Genomic DNA, 13,251 nt, shown 5'->3' with positions numbered 1-13,251 from the left:
ACATAGCGTCTCAAGCACACCTCCATTTTCGTTTATTTACGAACAATTCAGGACGCCACAAGTGTTCTTAGAACAGTTTCAACTTGCTAGCGAACACTACGAACAGGCATAATGTTCTTAAGGACACCTCCCTTTTCGTTTATTTACAAACATTTCAGGACACTACGAGTGTTCTTAGAACATTTTCAACTTGCATGAGAACATTACGGACAGATATAGTGCCCTCAGGACACTTACATTTTCGTTTATTTACGAACATTTCCGAACAACCGCGCTGTCAGTGGACACCTAAATTGGTTTTACCACAAAGAACTGAAAGTAATTACAACACAATATAAAAAAGTAACTTTATTTAATATATATAAACAATTTATGACTGAGAAGGTGGGGCAGAAATGGAAACAAAAACAGGAGAATTAGGGTTTTCAATATAAGTGGGATCAGGTGAAGAAGGGATGGAAATCTCATCAAAACGTTGTGGTCCATGGAGAGAGTTTGGGGTTAAATGAACGGGATATGGTGAGGGGGGACAAGTACAGGTGGGACAATGGTATGTTGTTGGTGGTTTTAGGTGATCTTCCACAAAGTTCTTTAAATCCGTAAAATTTGCCATAAGTTGGTCCATTTTGTGGGTAATTTGTTCAAGAGTGTTATCCACCGCTTCTTTTTCTTTGGAAGTTGCAATTTTTGTAGGGTCTGTAAAAATAAAATGTATATGTCGAATGTATACAAAATAATATTTATTAATTGGTTTATATAGCAAAGTGTGTACCATTAGATGGACTATCTTCTAACATTTCGTCTAGTGGGAAATGGTCCTCTAGCTAGTCCAGAGAACTACACATTTCTGTGAGAAAACAAAAAAGTAATATGTTTTTTTTTCTAATATAGAAAGTTTATAAATATATGAGTAAAATGAAGTGTACTTACTATTTCTGGTAAAATATGTAATCAGTAGTCTATACGTCTGGTCTTGCTGTTAGTTGTGGAGTGTCTGTGAGGTAATTATGTTGGAAGCCACTTTATCTTCTTTTGGTATATTCCATTTTAGAACATATTGTATTTAAATAATGGTTAGTGTGTTACATATATGGGTTACATTTCTTAAGTATTACTACATATACTTTGTATGTGTGCTGCTTTGTGAATTTGTTAAATGTTTCTATGTTATGATATAACAATTACACATACCCCCCCAGAGTTTTTAGGTGCTGGTACTGTTGTCCGAACATGTCCGCGGACCGTCACATTCAGTAGAAAGGGTTTAGTATGTTCCATATTACATGTACATAAAGTCAAAGTTATTATTGTTAAGTTGTGCTACTAAAAAACTATGAAATTCAGTAAAAAAAACTTTGTTAAAGGGACGTTATGGTTAAGTTGCACTACTAAAAACCTATGAAATTCAGTGAAAAAACTTTGGTAAAAGGGACGTTATGGTTAAGTTGCGCTACTAAAAACCTATCAAATTCAGTAAAAAAACTTTGTTAAAGGGACATTATGGTTCAAAGTAAAACCGGAAAACCCCTGAAATTCGGCAGTTATGGTGAGATAAGCAACCATAACTCGCGCCACCGTGCACTGCTAACACTAACACCCAGGACATCAAAGATGACATCACAAATGTCATTGATGACATCACTGATGACATCACATGGCTGGCTCTCCCTTTTTTCCCTTAACTGACATATCTAGGCCACACAGTTTTCTTCAGTAACAGTCAGGAAGTAAAAATAGAAAAGGTACTATATTTGTAGACTTAGGGTCAAGTCACATCATATGAAACATATACATAGCGGAAGACACAGGCTTGAAAGAGAGCAATCCTTTCTGTGCATGAAGATAATCATTAGGGTTATCAGCACTTTCTCATAGTTTTATTTTTATTACTCTACCTTCCCTGTATATGCTCATATTTGTATACATTATACTCACTCTCCTTTCCTTTGGGTGCAGTCACATCATGTGATACACATACATATGGTAAGTAGTAGCTTTGAAACAGAGCAATAGTTTCTCTGCATAAAGGCAATCAGTTAGGTTATGAACTCTTTCTGCTACCACTTCTGCTTTTTTGTTTACTTCACTATCCCTGTATATACTCATATTTGTATGTGTTGTTGTTTCTTTGTGTTTTGTCTGTAATAATTATGTATTAAGTGGGTTTTATTATCTACTTATTACATGTTTCACAGTACGCAAAACTCTAATCAGAAAGCAGTTCTCATTTCACTATTCAACATGGCAAGATTATGAATATGGCACCTTCATCATGTATGCTGCACACACTGCCTATGTTTCTGCATGAGTAGCTTAGTATACTGGATAGAACTTCATAATAGAATGCTATTTATATCAATGCATTGCTTAATGCACTAATTAGCTAATGATATTTATCCCAATGATCCTTGACAGTTTTTGGTCAGCATTATAAGAATCCCTTGTACAGAGTTTTTATGAAAAGTAAATGCACATGTGATGTCATCAATGATGTCATCAATGACATTTGTGATGTCATCTTTGATGTCCTGGGTGTTAGTGTTATCAGTGCACGGTGGCGCGAGTTATGGTTGCTTATCTTACCATAACTGCCAAATTTCAGGGGTTTTTCGGTTTTACTTTGAACAATAACGTCTCTTTAACAACGTTTTTTTACTGAATTTGATAGGTTTTTAGTAGCGCAACTTAACCATAACGTCCCTTTTAACAAAGTTTTTTCACTGAATTTCATAGGTTTTTAGTAGCGCAACTTAACCATAACGTCCCTTATTTTCACTGAATATATATATATATATATATATATATATATATATATATATATATATATATATATATATATATATATATATATATATATATATATATATATATATATACAAGCAAATGGGGAAAAAAGAAAAAAAATCACACTTTTGTGAATTCCATGACAATCTATTGTAAATGCTGTCTGCAAAGTGTATTTTACAGTGCCTTCACGTGCTTTACAAGAAAGCGTGTGAAAGGGAAGAGCAAATGTGATTTCTCCTCGTTGTTCTCTTTCCTTTTTCACTATGCCTTGCAAAAGTTGAGAATTGCATGCAGAGGGCCCGACAGCACATACATGCCAACACTGGTGGTTCCCTGCATGCAATTAGAACTTAACATAAATGATCCCTGTTGGCTTTTTAAAAAATGGTTTCATACTGACTTGGGGATCGTTCTAGACTCTAGGCAATGTATAATTATGTCACTGTTCTCAGAATACCTTTCCTTTGAGTGTTCTCTTGATGCAAGAGTAAAAGTCCCATATTAGCATAACAGCGTTTTTAATTGCCTGGATTGCAATATTATATTTCTGATGTGAGATATAAACGGCGCAGGTGATAACCCCTGTAAGCAGGTTCTATAGCCCATTCAACATATTCAATCTATGCCTGTATTTTCAATTCCAGGTGTGATTTCCCAATGTAAGTGACACAAGTTTTGCTTGTGACTTTTAGCAGGGGATGAAAATAAAGAACTAATTGTATTATTGACAACGATTGCATAATTCATGTAATCAAATGTTGGGGTGGCAATTCTATTAAATATTTATGGAGCCAGGCCAAGTGTCGCACTATTAGGGTAACTGTAAGCACATTTTAGTTTTGTTATTCAAAGTAAAAATAGTACAAAGTTCAACTTTTCAAATGATCATGCCTGCTAGCATCGGGACCTTCTACTCATCGACAGAGATATCTGGCCTCTGCAAACATAGCTTCAGGAATAGTAGGATACAATACCAGCCCGTTTTTTATGTTTCAAAGCTGATGGCATCTGAAGTCTGATTTATTTTAAAATGCTAATTTTGTCAAAAATAGTATGTACATAGCTCTTGTCCATATTGATTAAAGTCAACATTCGGCAGATGTTAAATTGGTGACATTGAAAGTCTCTTGAAGGGAAGAATATTGATCACCAAGACCTACTCCAAACATCACCTTTGGAGAACACAGCTTTATTAGGTTGATTTGATGCTGTTGCTAGGAAGATCGGATCATAGTGCAAGGTAGCACCACTGTAACGCTCACCTGATTCTCGCAGAGGCGCCGGTCTTGACTGGGCGACTACCGTATCTTCAAAGGTGATGTGTAGCACCCGGTTGGCTCTTTGGGCTGGACCTCTGTGCTCTGTATGCCTGACGTGTAGAGTAAGCTGTCTGCAGATAGAAAATATGGGGTTAATGAACTGGGATTATTGGGGTGTCCCTATCTCTTTCCTCTTCTCCTCTCCTGTAGACCCCCAAAGGTTAACGCTCTCACCTTAGGTAAGTGAATGCCGAGCTCTCCATCTGCCTCGGGGCAGGGTGCTGTAACCAGTTTCTTCACTGGATAGGTAGCGCAGGCCTCTGGACTTCAGAGGACTGCTGTCCGTCGTTTACTGCACGAACGGTAAGTTTCGAGTCATTCAAATGTCTTTAAAGTCTTTAGTAATGATGTCTCTTGTTTTGCAGGGTTCCGGCGATGGCGGATGACGGGCTGAAGTGAGTTGAAGATGGAGCCCGTGTGATGAATAGAAGCGCCTGGAAGCACGTAAGTAAGCGCTTGTTGCCTGCTTCACTATGCGCTCTAACTGTCTTTTTATTTTGCAGGTACGAGTTCGGAGCGGCTGCAGGGTGCCGGAATACCCACTGGATTAGATGTGGAAAGGAGTAATGGCACGTGAGTATTAAAGTTCCCCAATGTCTTTAAACGCACCTTGTTTTGTCTTTCAGATGCGGGATGCAGCGCCGAAGGCCTCCGGAGCGTACGAAGAGTAGGTAAGCCTTTGCCTTTCAGATGCCGGAATGCTAACCTGTTCTTTCTTGTCTTTTTAGGTGTTGCTGAAGACTGGATTCAGGATGGTAAGCCTTTGCCTTTCAGATGCCGGAATGCTAACCTGTTCTTTCTTGTCTTTATAGGTGTTGCTGAAGACTGGATTCAGGATGGTAAGCCTTTTTCCTTAGGCCCAGGACCGGATGCAGAAGACACGATGAGCGTTCTGCTGCAGAGGTTGCAGAATAACGCAAAGCAAGATTCATCCACCGGGTGTGGTTTAAATAGCCTCCTGTAGTGCTTAGGTGTCTCCTTCCACAGCCACGCCTAAGTAAGAAAAGAGTTCCTGGTAAGAAAAGAGTTCCTGCCTTCCAGAAGAGTTCCAGTGTTCTGAATCTAGGGAGTGGCTCCAGCCCCACCCAACAGGAAAAGTAGTTCCAAACAGAAGAGGATCAGAGGCTCAACTGGCAGGCAAGTAAGCAGCATGGTCTGCTGAAGGTAAGTCCACCCAAGCATTATGAGCCCGGCGCTTCCAGCGCTGGGACTGGGCATATTTATGAGCCTGGTGCCACTGGCGCCAGGACTGGGTCCAAAAGGTCCCAATTGGGACTGGTTGGCACTTGGAACCTGGGTTATGGATCTGCTTCCAAGGGAGTTGGGAAAACCCTGACCTTTTGGAAGCAGAGATCATGACAGTACCCCCCCTCAAGGCCCCTCCCAAACCGGGCTTCTCCGGGGGTTTTGGCTTGTCAGGAAATGTTCGGTGAAATCTTTTGATTAGGCGAGGAGCGTGGACATATTCAGCAGGTTCCCAGGATCTCTCTTGGGGGCCGTAGCCTTTCCAGTCAATTAGGTAGAATAGTTTAGATTTGGAGATCTTGGAGTCCAGAATGCTTTTGACTTCAAACTCGAGTTCTCCATCCACTAGGATAGGTTTTGGAGATTTGGTTAGTCTGGTTTGAGGTTGCACGGGTTTTAATAGAGAGACGTGGAAGACCGGATGTATCTTCATGTGCGGGGGCAAGTCCAACTTGACCGCTACTGGGTTTACTATGGTAGTGATGGAATAGGGACCAAGGTATCTTGGGTTGAATGTGCGTGGCCCTTTTAGAGATAGATATTTGGTGGATAACCAGACTTGATCCCCTACTTGATAGTGAGGGGCTTCCTTCCGATGTTGATCTGCTCCTTTCTTGTATTGTTCTTTAGCCCTTTGAAGGTGAGAAACAGCTTCCTTAAAGGCTTGGGTGATTGTAGAATGCAGGTAGTCTACTGCTGGTGTTTCAAGATCTTGGAGGGGATCCAACTCCGAGGTTCGAGGGTGACTGCCGTACAAAAGAAAAAACGGGGTTTTCCCAGTTCCCGAATGGACAGAGTTATTGTAGGCATACTCGGCTATCCAAAGGATATCTTTCCAAGTTTTTTCAGTTTGTTGCAGCATGCAGCGTAAATACTGTTCCAGAGTTTGATTGGTCCTCTCGGTTTGTCCGTCGGTCTGAGGGTGGTGACTGGTCGATAGTCTCACATCAATTTGAGCCGACCGACAGCAACTTCGCCAAAAATGAGAAATAAATTGACTACCTCGATCCGAAATTAGAACCGAAGGAAAACCGTGCAGTCGGACGATGTTTTCGAGAAATTCTCGGGCCAGAGTTGCTGCTGTTGGCAAGCCTTTGAGCGGAATGAAATGCGCCATCTTGGAGAATAAGTCCACGATTACTAGAATCGTATTGTATCCGGAGCATGGAGGTAGATCGGTGATGAAGTCCATAGAAAGCGTATGCCAAGGGCGAGGTGGGATGTCAATAGGGCGTAAGAGGCCTGCTGGTCTTTCCTTTTGACTCTTGTTTTGGGCGCATACTCCACAGGACATTATAAAGTCTCTGATATCTTTTTTCCAAGACGGCCACCAGAAGTAGCGCTTGATCTTTTCTGAGGTCTTGGCTATACCGGGATGACCTTCCATTAAAGAGTCGTGATAACAAGAGATTACTTTTTTCTGTAAATCTGTGCTGGGTAGGTATAATCATTCTTGGAAATACAATAAGTTGTCCTTTACTGCAAAGTCCTTTCCCTGCAGATGCCAATTCTGTATGTCTGCTGGAGTTACAAGTTGCCTGGCTTTATCCATAACTTCCTCTATGGATTCTGTGGCGATTACACCCAGAATTCTTTGTTCGGGAATGATTGGTACAGGTTTAGGGTTGACCAAGTGTTCTTCCACTCCCATCCGAGAAAGGGCATCGGCTTTACCGTTCTTTGTACCAGGTCGATAGGTAATTATGAAGTCAAACTCGGCAAAGAATAATGCCCAACGGAGTTGTCTAGAGGATTGGGCTTTTGCGGTCTTCAAATATTGCAGGTTTCGGTGATCCGTAATCACAGTAACGGTGTGTCGGGCCCCCAGCAGATAATGCCGCCAAGCCTTAAAGGCAGACTTGATAGCCAGAAGTTCCTTGTCAGTAATCGTGTAATTGATTTCAGGAGGCGAGAATTTGCGGGACCAAAATGCCACGGGATGCAACTGATTGGTTACCGGGTCCTTTTGTGATAGAACTGCCCCCATGGCAAGGCTTGAAGCATCAGTTTCCACGAAGTAGGGGAGTTCGGGGCGAGGGTGTTTTAAGATTGGTGCAGAGATAAATTTAGTCTTCAAATCCTGGAAAGCTTGTTCCGCCTCGGTAGACCATTCAAAACGTTTGTTTTTCTTTAACAAGGCAGTGATGGGCTGGACTATTCGAGAGAATTCGGGGATAAACCTGCGGTAAAAGTTAGCGAAGCCTAACATGCTTTGCACACCTTTTACGGAGGATGGTGATGGCCATTTGAGAACTGCATCGACCTTCTTTGAATCCATACGCACTCCGCCAGGTGATAATATGAATCCCAAGAATTCAACTTCAGTCACGTTGAAAACACATTTTTCCAACTTAGCGAAAAGTTTGTGTTGACGCAATCTTTCGAGGACCATTTTCACGTGTTTCCGATGTTCAGATTCCGATGAAGAATAAACGAGGATGTCGTCAATGTAAACAACAACACATACATCTATGAGCTCTCTGAGGACATCGTTCATAAAATATTGAAAGGCGGCCGGGGCATTGCAAAGTCCGAAGGGCATGACCTGATATTCAAATAGCCCATACTTGGTGCGGAAGGCCGTCTTCCATTCATCGCCCTCTTTTACTCGTACCAAGTGGTAAGCTCCTCTAAGATCCAGCTTTGTATATATGCATGCTTTTCTGACTTGGTCCAGGAGTTCAGGGATCAAAGGTAACGGATATCTATTCTTAACGGTGATCTGGTTCAGGGAGCGATAATCGATACAAGTTCTAAGGTCTCCTTCCTTTTTTGGAATGAAGAACAAAGCTGAAGAAGCAGGGGACTTGGAAGGACGAATAAACCCATTTGCCAGGTATTGATCCAGGTATTGTCGAAGGTGAAGGTTCTCAGGCTCGGTGAGGGCATAAATTCTACTACAAGGAGGAGTAGATCCAGGTATCAGGTCTATCTGGCAGTCATAAGACCTATGAGGAGGTAGAGAGTTAGCCTGATCCTTCCGGAAAACATCTTGGTATTCTAGGTATTCGGGAGGTAACTGGGGAGTCTCTGAAGAAATTGCGGCCAGTGCAACACCAGGTGGAGGGTGACAAGTAGAGACACATTCTGGAAACTGGACCGTTCTTGCTCGCCAATCGATCAGAGGATTGTGTTTCTCTAACCAAGGTATTCCTAGAATAATCTGAAACTGAGGGGCCTTGATCACATCGAACACGATCTTCTCATGGTGTCCATCTTGACTTACTAGCGTCACCTCTTGAGTGGTATGCGTTACTGGCCCGGAGGCTATCTCCGTACCATCCACTGTAGTAATGACGTCCTTTACAGCCTTGGGACAAAGAGTTAGATTCATCCTCAAAACCATTTCATGATCCACATAATTGCCGATGGCACCGCTGTCGACGTAAGCTTCAATTGCATGTAATCGATCCGGATTATCAGGGCTAATGAGGACCATAGGTATCACGAAATGCGAGGTCACGGAACTGGTTTTCACGCTCGGCAAGAGGACCTCTATTCTTGTCGGGCAAGGTCGTTTCCCTGCTCAGAGTTTGTAACTTTGGTAACTGCAGCTCCTACTGCCTTCTTGGCAGGTTTCACCGGACAGTCTCGAAGAAAGTGCCCTGAGTTTCCGCAATATAGGCATAATTGCAACTGTTTCCTCCTTTCCCGCTCCCTTTGTGTTAGAGGACCTTTCAGACCCCCTATTTGCATGGGTTCCCCGGAGTCTACTCCTTTGGAAGGAGTTGGCGGTTTGGAAAATACTCGAGCATCAAACTTGGAACGATCGGCCTTCCTGTTCTGCAGCCTGTGATCTATTTGAACGACCAAGTCTATATAATCCGAACAGTCTTGTGGGGGATTCACTACTTGGGCTAAAACGTCTTTGAGCTCTCCACGTAGACCTCTATAAAACAGCGTAATCCTTTTGTCCTCAGGCCATTGAGTTTCCACTATTAGTCTATTGAAAGATGCAATATAAGCCAAAAGGTCTTGATTACCCTGTCGCAACGAAAGAAGCTCATTGTCCAAGGCCTGCCCCTGTGAATGTCTTGCGAACAGTTTTTCCATACTAAGCTGAAAGGCTTGAAAATCATGGAGAACCGGATCATCTTGATTAACTAGAGGGATCGACCAGTCTGCCGCATTGCCACTAAGGTACGAAAGTACAAAAGCTACTTTTGCTTGATCAGTTGGAAAGGCTGCTGGCCGGCATAAGAAGTGCAACCGGCACTGATTGATAAATACTGCAAACCTCTTTGGGTCACCAGAAAATCGTTCGGGCGGAGCCAGAGGTACATTCCCAGGTAGGTTGATCTGCACTGGATTCATAGAGGATGTTGAAGGAAGATTTGCCCCTGATGCGGGTAACGGGGTCTGTCCGGCTTGTGACTGTAGCACTTGTCTAGCAAGATTGTCTGTTCTCTCCTTGGAAATAATTAGTTCCCTTCTTAGAGCATTCGTTTCCTGACGAGCTGCATGCACTTCTGCCCTTAGTTCCCCAAGTAACCGGGCTAGGGGGTCAGTATCCGAGGTTTCCATAGCGCCTGGGCGAGAGTTTTGCGGTAGGCTTTGCGTTCTGTAACGCTCACCTGATTCTCGCAGAGGCGCCGGTCTTGACTGGGCGACTACCGTATCTTCAAAGGTGATGTGTAGCACCCGGTTGGCTCTTTGGGCTGGACCTCTGTGCTCTGTATGCCTGACGTGTAGAGTAAGATGTCTGCAGATAGAAAATATGGGGTTAATGAACTGGGGTTATTGGGGTGTCCCTATCTCTTTCCTCTTCTCCTCTCCTGTAGACCCCCAAAGGTTAACGCTCTCACCTTAGGTAAGTGAATGCCGAGCTCTCCATCTGCCTCGGGGCAGGGTGCTGTAACCAGTTTCTTCACTGGATAGGTAGCGCAGGCCTCTTGACTTCAGAGGACTGCTGTCCGTCGTTTACTGCACGAACTGTAAGTTTCGAGTCATTCAAATGTCTTTAAAGTCTTTAGTAATGATGTCTCTTGTTTTGCAGGGTTCCGGCGATGGCGGATGACGGGCTGAAGTGAGTTGAAGATGGAGCCCGTGTGATGAATAGAAGCGCCTGGAAGCACGTAAGTAAGCGCTTGTTGCCTGCTTCACTATGCGCTCTAACTGTCTTTTTATTTTGCAGGCACGAGTTCGGAGCGGCTGCAGGGTGCTGGAATACCCACTGGATTAGATGTGGAAAGGAGTAATGGCACGTGAGTATTAAAGTTCCCCAATGTCTTTAAACGCACCTTGTTTTGTCTTTCAGATGCGGGATGCAGCGCCGAAGGCCTCCGGAGCGTACGAAGAGTAGGTAAGCCTTTGCCTTTCAGATGCCGGAATGCTAACCTGTTCTTTCTTGTCTTTTTAGGTGTTGCTGAAGACTGGATTCAGGATGGTAAGCCTTTGCCTTTCAGATGCCGGAATGCTAACCTGTTCTTTCTTGTCTTTATAGGTGTTGCTGAAGACTGGATTCAGGATGGTAAGCCTTTTTCCTTAGGCCCAGGACCGGATGCAGAAGACACGATGAGCGTTCTGCTGCAGAGGTTGCAGAATAACGCAAAGCAAGATTCATCCACCGGGTGTGGTTTAAATAGCCTCCTGTAGTGCTTAGGTGTCTCCTTCCACAGCCACGCCTAAGTAAGAAAAGAGTTCCTGGTAAGAAAAGAGTTCCTGCCTTCCAGAAGAGTTCCAGTGTTCTGAATCTAGGGAGTGGCTCCAGCCCCACCCAACAGGAAAAGTAGTTCCAAACAGAAGAGGATCAGAGGCTCAACTGGCAGGCAAGTACGCAGCATGGTCTGCTGAAGGTAAGTCCACCCAAGCATTATGAGCCCGGCGCTTCCAGCGCTGGGACTGGGCATATTTATGAGCCTGGTGCCACTGGCGCCAGGACTGGGTCCAAAAGGTCCCAATTGGGACTGGTTGGCACTCGGAACCTGGGTTATGGATCTGCTTCCAAGGGAGTTGGGAAAACCCTGACCTTTTGGAAGCAGAGATCATGACAACCACAGGCAGAGAGATTTTTTCTCAGTGAGACATTTATCATTTCAAAACACGACAGTCTCAAAAAGTTTTTAAATGTTCTCAACAATTCGTTTTTCCTGTCATATGGCCTTTTTCAGAATCTAGAGTTATTTCTGTCAAAAAAGACGGAAGTAAACTGAACCATGTTGCATTTTTCATCAATTGAAAACTTAAAAATGCAAATGTTTACCAGAGACTTGTAAATTATGCAGGCATACATTTCATTCAAAGACCCAATGTGTTCCACCGGAAATTTGAATAGCATGGGATCCTGGATGTTAACATGACCTTCTATTGTGTCATTTGGCAGACAATCCCCAGTGATAACACAAAGGGTGCATGTGCTGAATGTTCACGATATGTAATTAAGATCTTCCTCTGGCCAATGGGCTTAAGCCAAGGCAGAATTCGACCCACAGAGGAGAGAAAGTAGAACAGAAGGAAAAGGGAGCGAGAAAAGCAAGAGCCAGGAATGTGATATATAGAACGTATGCTCTATTCCCCGGTAAAAGAGTTACTTTTACATGCATCGCTCCTGTTCCAGCATGCATGTTAGCGATAGAATGAATTCTATGTGGGGATGATGGGAGTCTGGATCATGATACATTAAAGCTAATTTCAGACATAACTAAGTCATCAGAGAAGAGGAAAAAATGTTGCATTGATAAATGCTTTACTTATAATTATATGAATGCATATTCCTGCAATTCTAGGACTGTATGTAAGGCAAATAAGTATTTGGTAGCACAGTGTGCTCTTTCATATGTGGCCTATCAATATGGGTCTTGGAATTGGTGTATGTATGCACTGAAGGCATGATTTCAATCAAACATCTCTTTAGCTTTGTCTCTTAAAGTGATTATGTGCCATCATTCTTGCATACATTGAAGTTATGGGTTGTAATGTCACGCTCCCAATCATGAAAGAGCTAATGCCCTACTGCTATATGTGACCTTTTCAGATGCAACACTGGATGGCATTGCAGTGCGCATAACCTCCTACTTTCCAAGGACCCGGGCAGTAGTTATTTTGCTTATTTTTGTTGTGCTCACCAGGATAATAAGCAATCATGGATTACTGGCTGAGAATATTTTCTACCAGTACTAGTGTCCTGGTGAGCGGCTGTTTTGATGTTTGCAGGGTGTTACTGTTCCCTTGTGCTACTCTCTGAAGTAGACACCTCGCCATGTTTCGCTCTCTTGCTTGCTTGATATCCATAGCTTGCTCCATCTTGCTACAACTTTTGTTGTTCTGTATTTCAGTGCCTGGACAAGTGGTCTAGCAGGAAGATTCTTAAGCTATGTAGTGCCCCACCTTTCCTTTAGTTACCCCACTTAGATGTTTGCCAGGCAACATTTAATACATTGTAGAATTGAGGCAGAGAAAACGGATTTATGAATGTTTGCATTTTATTTTTGCAGAATCTAATTTCTTGTCACCAAGTGTTCCACTTTTATCACCACAAATAGTGGGGAGAGACCCCTGTAAGAGGATTCAATTCAACACTACAGCTAAGTCATTGCCTAGTCTATAATACTGAATGAAAACCCTTATTGATATATCTTTATGTCCAGTTCATGCGTTCTGGATGACTACCCCTATATAACACCCCTCTCTTGGAATCCCCCTGACCCCACTGAGCCAAGAAGTAGTTCTGTTTTGCAAGTTAAAAGGTTTATTTGATAATTTAAAATATATATATATCACCCTTTATAATAAATTAATAATTGAATAGCACACTTAATCTGATATGATAAAGATCAACAACGGAGAATCTGGCACTAGCACACTTCTTATAATCTCTAATGAGTTGACATGAAATGGATAAGGTAGCACACTGGTAAATAGGAACAAAAGTATAATGTGGTAGAGGATGCTTTATGAAAGC

The sequence above is a fragment of the Ambystoma mexicanum genome, chromosome 6q (genome assembly GCF_040938575.1).
Source record: "Ambystoma mexicanum isolate Mex_15411 chromosome 6q, UKY_AmexF1_1, whole genome shotgun sequence".
NCBI lineage: Eukaryota > Metazoa > Chordata > Amphibia > Caudata > Ambystomatidae > Ambystoma > Ambystoma mexicanum.
Note: the sequence above shows the minus strand (reverse complement) of the source record.